The sequence below is a fragment of the Manihot esculenta genome, chromosome 3 (assembly GCF_001659605.2).
Source record: "Manihot esculenta cultivar AM560-2 chromosome 3, M.esculenta_v8, whole genome shotgun sequence".
NCBI lineage: Eukaryota > Viridiplantae > Streptophyta > Magnoliopsida > Malpighiales > Euphorbiaceae > Manihot > Manihot esculenta.
Window position 1 is genome coordinate 6,520,400 of NC_035163.2, and position 7,445 is coordinate 6,527,844.

The following is a 7,445-nucleotide window of genomic DNA, read 5'->3' on the forward strand; positions in this document are numbered from 1 at the left end:
GTTCTCCCATTCTGGAAGAACTCAGGTTCGGCTGCGGAAGCCATGTTCGGCCGCCGAACCTGCCTGGGGAGGCAGTTCGGGCTGCTGAACCCTGCCCCTGAAAGTTTGGACTTTCGTTGTAATATCCGGCTAGAGTCCCGGATCGAAATTCTACTTTCCAGTGGAATCTCGAATGTCGGAACCCTCTAGAAGGGTCGTAGATCTATTTTTATCCGTTATTTAAGTATGTTTTAAGGTTTTAAGGGTAAAAGGAAATGTTAAAAGAAAAGCACCAAGGAAGAAAAGCCAGGTTTGGCCGCCGAAGGTGAAGTTCGACCGCCGAACATGCATGGCTTTTGGTTTCACGTTAGGCCGCCGAAGGTGGTCTGGCCAGCCACCTATAAAAGGCCCTAGGTCGGTGAATGGATAAGATTTTTCTTTCCATTCATAGACAGAGGTGAGATCATGCTCTTCCTTGGGTGATCTTCATATTTTCTTCAAATCTTGCAACGTTTTGATGGGTTTTCTGTTGTTTTGAAGGTTTTGAATTAAAAACCCAAAGTTGTGAAGTGTGGAGACTTTGAGGGTGAGTTGCTTCATATCTCCACGTTGGGATCGTTTATCTTCAACGACCCGAAAATCGGACCGCTACCGGCGCTAGGATCCAGGTCGACTTAAGGTCGCCGAGACCCGTAGCAAGCCTGCTATACTCTCTGTGTACCTGTAGAATCCCATACATGATCATACGTTTTTTTTTCTGTAAAAACATAAAGCTTTTCTCTGTACCAAGGCTCAACCTGTGCATGCACTATCTCTGAAACCCCTTACTAGAGCTTGCTCTAGACGGGTTGAACTCATACTATGTTAAGCCTGGTTTTCACATACACATCAAGAAAATATTTTCATACTATAAACAGACCATGTATACAAAAGGGATTTACAATACAACTAGGTCAAGCACCATACTAGTACATCTCTTCACAATAGTACATGTCCACACTAAGCTATTACAAAATTCTTTACTCTTCCTGTACCCTGCTGACTTCCCTCTGACTCTGATCCTGCAAAACTGGGGTTAAAGGAGAGGGATGAGCTATACTAGCCCAGTGAGTAGAATAGATAAAACATGTTAATAAAACATGCTCACATGAAATGCATCACATCAAAGTAAATTACCCATCTCAGACGGACAGATTCAAAATTCCCTCTGTTCTGTGCCCGGCCCACGAAGGAGCTACTCAGGACTTCTCTACGCACCCTATGGTGCTCTGTCCCCGGCCCTCTCAGGGCTCCTCAGGACTTTACTCGGAGGGCTAGTGAATCCAAAACTATGTCCGATCCGTACAAGCATAGAATAATGCAATGTGTCATATAGTACATGTCCACACTAAGCTATTACAAAATTCTTTACTCTTCCTGTACCCTGCTGACTTCCCTCTGACTCTGATCCTGCAAAACTGGGGTTAAAGGAGAGGGATGAGCTATACTAGCCCAGTGAGTAGAACAGATAAAACATGTTAATAAAACGTGCTCACATGGAATGCATCACATCACAAGTAAATCACTCATCTCAGACGGACAGATTCAAAATTCACTCTGTTTTGTGCCCGGCCCACGAAGGAGCTACTCAGGACTTCTCTACGCACCCTATGGTGCTCTGTGCCCGGCCCTCTCAGGGCTCCTCAGGACTTTACTCGGAGGGCTAGTGAATCCAAAACTATGTTCGATCCGTACAAGCATAGAATAATGCAATGCGTCATATTAGTGTATTCTAGTGCACTCAACCTATTACATATCATGATGCATGGAACATGCTAAAAGCATTTAAGTTCTCATATGAAAAGATTTAGTTTAGTTCCACTCACCTCTGGCTGACTCTGGACTGACTCTGCAAACTCTGAAGCAATGCTCACTGCTGACCTCTTTGGTTCCTCTAGTCCGTTCCTACACAGATGGACTCAAATGAGGGACCAAACTAGCTCAAGAAAAACTCTATAAAACTCCCCAAAACCCCCCTAAAACATCCTAAAACAATCACATGAAACATGCAAAAGAAGGCTGGACAGGGCACTTTCGGCGGCAGGTTCGGCGGCCGAAACCCCCCTCCAGAGCCGAAAGTCCAAACTTTCGGGGGCAAGCTTGGGCAAGCTTAGGCAGCCGAAAGCACCTCCTTAGCATGTTCGGCGGCCGAACCCTCTTTCGGCGGCCGAAACTGGATTCTCCAGTAAGGCAGAAACTTATTCTGCTTCATGCAAATCTCACCCAAACTTCACTCAAACATGCAACCACAACTCCACAACCTGCATATACTCAAGTATAGGCACAAAGGGGTCCAAAACTAACTTAAAACCCCAAAAAACAACACAACTATACACATACGCATGCTTTGACCACAAATCAACCAAAACCTCAACTTGCCCTACACATGCATCTCTACCCATAAACTCCATAAAGTCTTCCTAAAACATGCAAAGAAGGTCAGGATCTTCACTTACCTCTTACAAAGAGATGTACTAGTATGGTGCTTGACCTAGTTGTATTGTAAATCCCTTTTGTATACATGGTCTGTTTATAGTGTGAAAATGTTTTCTTGATGTGTATGTGAAAACCAGGCTTAACATAGTATGAGTTCAACCCGTCTAGAGCAAGCTCTAGTAAGGGGTTTCAGAGATAGTGCATGCACAGGTTGAGCCTTAGTACAGAGAAAAGCTTTATGTTTTTACAGAAAAAAAAATGTATGATCATGTATGGGATTTTACAGATACACAGAGATTATAGCAGGCTTGCTACGGGTCTCGGCGACCTTAAGTCGACCTGGATCCTAGCGCCGGTAGCGGTCCGATTTTCGGGTCGTTACATTTGACTCTAGAAGGGAGTCTCGGCCGCCGAAGGTGCATGAGTTTCGTCTCTGGAAGGGACTTTCGGCCGCTAAAGGTGCCGCCGAAAGTGGCTGAGTTTCGGCTCTGGAGGGACTTTCGGCCGCCGAACCTGCCGCCGAAAGTGCCCTGTTCAGCCTTCCTTTGCATGATTTCTGTGATTGTTTTATGATATTTTAGGGGGTTTTTGGAAAGACGTTTAGAGTCATGTTTACGTATGTTTGGTCCCTCACTTGAGTCCACCTGTGTAAGTTCGGACCCGAGGAACCGAGGACACCAGCAGTGAGATAGCTGCTTCAGAGTCTTTTCAGAGCCAGCCTGAGGTGAGTAGAATGGATCTTTATGTTTCAAAGCAAATAAATTTTGAGCATGTTCATACATCACGAGTGCCATGATATATACTAGGTTGTTTGCATTAAAAATCACGAATATGTTGCATTGCATATTATGATGTTGATGTGGATGGATATTGGATGACCCATTAGTCCTCGATATGATATGATGACGATGATACGGTACGGAAGTCCAGTGAGGCCCATTCTATGCCCCTGGCACAGAGTAAGAGAAAGACCAGTGAGGCCCATTCTACGCCCCTGGCACCATTGGAATGTGTAGAGGGCTATTGGTGACAAGTCCATCCTTGATGTGGTTTGTTTGTGATGTGATGCATTTCATGAAAGCATGAATTTTAATATACTGTTTTACTATTATGCTCACTGGACTCTAGTAGCTCACCCCTTTCCCTTAACCGCCAGGTTTGCAGGTTCGGGATAGATCAGGAAGTCAGCAAGAGTAAAAGTTTTATGTATGTAATAGTTAATTGTGGACATGAAAGATAATGTAATGTAATGTAAGATATTGTATAAAATTGTATTGAGGATTAGTATTGTGCTTGACCTTAGAGTTTATGGTTAATCCCCTTTGATACATGATCTTTATGTAATGTTTATTAATGTGATGTAAACCAAGCTTGATGTATGTAATGTTGACCCAGCTAGAGCATTTGATGAGGGCTCTAGTATGGGGTTTGTATGTTTAATGTTATGGTGCATGCACAGGTCAAGCTTGGTGTATGAAAAAGTTTAAGTTTGTATGAAAATGTATGATCATTTATGGGATTTATCAGGTATGACAGGTTTTATGTTAGGCTTGCTACGGGTTCCGACGACCTTAAGTCGATCTGGATCCTAGCGCCGGTAGCGGTCCGATTTTGGGTCGTTACAACCATATTAGGATCATCAAGAGAACTTGAATTAAGTGGTGAAGAGATGTTCTAAAAGGGAAAGACTGTTTCATGAAATAAGATATCTCGGGAGTTAAAGCAAGAATTTGTGTCCAAGTCATATAACTTGTAACCCTTCACACCTGTTGGATACCCAATAAAGACACATTTTTAAGATCTAGATTGAAATTTGGTTTTGTAAGCTATCAAATTGGAAGCGTAACATAAGCAGCCAAAATATTTCAATTGTGAATAAGCAGGGGCTTTGTGAAAGAGCACTTTATAAGGAGACTTGTTATTGAGCTTGACTAGAGGAATTCTATTGATTATGTGGCTGTGAGGACTGCACAACTCCAAAAAGATATAGGAAGTTGAGATTGAATAAAAGAGCTCTGAAAACATTTAATAAATGTTAATGTTTTCTTTCAACCACCCCATTATGCTGAGAGGTATAAATGCAACTTGTTTGATGTATGATACTACTAGAAGCAAAAAAAAAATAAGGAAGAAAGAACTCACAGCCATTATCAATCCTTATTTGCTTGATAGATGTGTGAAACTGAGTATTAATAGATGCATAGAACTAAGGCACAATAAATGAAACTTCTGATTTTGATTTCATAAGAAAAGTCTATATAAATTTGGAAAAATCATCTACTACAGTGAGAAAGTAGAAATTTTTATTGATATCACATTGAGGATAGGGTTCCCACACATCCATGTGAACCAATTCAAAAATAGAAGTAGCGGCAGGAACATGTTCAGGAAAAGGCAACCTCCTTTGCGTAGCTCTTGTATAGGCCTCACATGGATAAGTATTATTAGAAAGAAACTTTAACTGTGACTGTAAAGAAATCATCCTTTCATTAGAGGGATGTCTTAGCTTATGATGCCAAATATCAAAGAAAGAATCTTTATGAGATCGTGTAAGGACAGCAATTGAAGAGAGACATATGGGCTTATCCTTTAGGATGAATAATCCACCTTCTTGCTTAGTCAGTCCAATCTTTTTCCATGAAGAAAGATCCTGAATATTACAATGATTAGCCATGAAACTGACATGGATATTTTCAGCATCAATCAACTTACTGACTCGCGGTTGTCGAAACCGGTCAAAAATAACCTTTTCGGTTATCAATAATATTACTACTGTAGATAGTGGTAAAGGATCGAATCCACAGAGAATTGAAAACTTATTTATTTTTCTCAATAAAACCAAGAGAATTAACTGAAAGCGCAACTGAAAGCGGAATAAAAATAAAGTGCAATAAAAGTAAAAAGAGGGGGTTTGAGATTGATTTGATTAGCAACTACTGAAAGCAATTAAATAAACAATTAATTAAATAAAAGAGAAATATAATATGAGAAAGGTCTAGTTGAAGAGTTGGATCCACTTTGGTTGTTCGGATTGATCATTGAAACTTATGTTCTCTTGATTGATTCAATAGATTAGTTATGGAGATGGAAAACACTTCTCACCACCATGTCTCTCCTTATGATTAAATCAATTAGAGAACGTCCTCTAATTAATTACTAATTAACAAATTGCCAAGGAACGTCCTTGGGCCTTAGGCATCAAAACAATTGTCAATTGCATGAAGAAATAGAGAGATCCAATCCTAGCTACTCAAACGCATGAGATGTTGCTAGATCACACAATTCCTTAGTTATTACACCAAGTGTTCTTATGTTTGAATAATTCCAACAATTACGGACTAAAAATTATCCAAACTAACAATCAATTACCTTGCAATCAAGAATCAAGTGGCCAATTTGATCCAAACAACAAAGTAATAATAGATTCAAGCAACAAATTGTATGAATATTGAACAAACCAAAGACAAATAGTTTATGTTCAGATCTCACAATCCATAAAACAACCTTAGTTTCAACCAATTTTCAACTAGAATAAAAGGTTTCAGCCACTCATGGCTGAACCAAAACAGAAAATAAAAGAAAAGCAAGCAAGAAGATGAAGAACCGGATTGAAGAAGCTTTGGAGAGCCTTGGTCGAATGGTGTGTGTCTTCCTCCTTGCCTTGTGCGGCAGCCCTTAAGGATGAATTTATAAGGTTCTTAAGTTGCTGTCTTAGGGTTTCTTTGCTGTCCATGAATCTTTAAGAGGCTGCCTAAAATGCCATTGGTCTTTACTTGCACTTTACCTTGCCCCCCATGCATATGTGTGAAGGAGGGAGGCGTGTGGCATGTGTGGCTTGTGCAAGAGTGGGTCTTTTGTTCTTTGCTTGCTACCCTAGTGTCTTCAAGATACTGCCCAAGGTGTCCAAGACTTGCCTTCACACCATCCTTGCCGCCCATGCACAAATAAGGAAGGTGGAGCCTCCTTTTGCAATTTGAATTTTGAATGTGCAAGGCATGAGGTGGCAAGCATGTGATCTTTGGACTTACCTTCCTTAATAAGCTGGATTTTGAAATTCGAAATTTGAATATGAATCTTGAAGATTTGAAATTCAAAATACTTTCCTTATTTGGCTTTTTATTTATGGCAACTTGAGACTTGACTTCTTGAATAAGGAAAAGGCTACTTGGAGATTTGAAATTTGAATTTCAAATTGCTTTGGCCGAATGTTCTTTTCTTCTTTTCCACTTTCCTTATTTAGAACTTTCCTTATTTAGCTTCACTTGATTTCAACTTGGTAGGCTTGCTCTCCTTTGCTCTATTTAAGGCAGTTTTAAGGGAATTTTCTCCAAAATATCATTTTTCACCATTTTCTGCAAAATAATATCAAAAGCACTAAATTAAGCAGAAATCATGTAAATAATCATCAATAATATCAAGATAAAATGGACTAAAATATGCTCTATCACTTACTTACAGACATCAGGTTAAAATTGAATTCTAAAACAAATAACACATTATGAAGAATAAGTGAATGATTGATGGGTGTCGAAGCTACAAAAAATAGCCTATTAAAAACTAACAATTATGGATTGTGTATAGAGAGAATAGGATCGAATCCACAGGGAGTTGACATTAAGAATTTCCAAACAATGACTAAGAAAATAAATAATAAAAATAAAATGAGGGTTTTGATTATGAGTAAAATAAAATTCAAAGTAATTAAAGAAAGCGATAATTACAAGAGAAATAAACCAATATAAATAAGCTCTAGTTGAACTGTAGGATACATTTCAATTTGAGAATTGATCATCAATACAAAAATACTTTTATTCGTTTCAATAAATTAGTTAAAGTTATGGAAGACGCTTCACATAACCAATCTCTCCTGAGATTTAAATTAATTAGAAAACGTTCGCTAATTAATCCTAGACAACAAATCACCCAAAGAACGTCTTTAGAATTTTATTTATCAACTGTTTTAAGCATTAGAGACACCTAATTTTAACTGA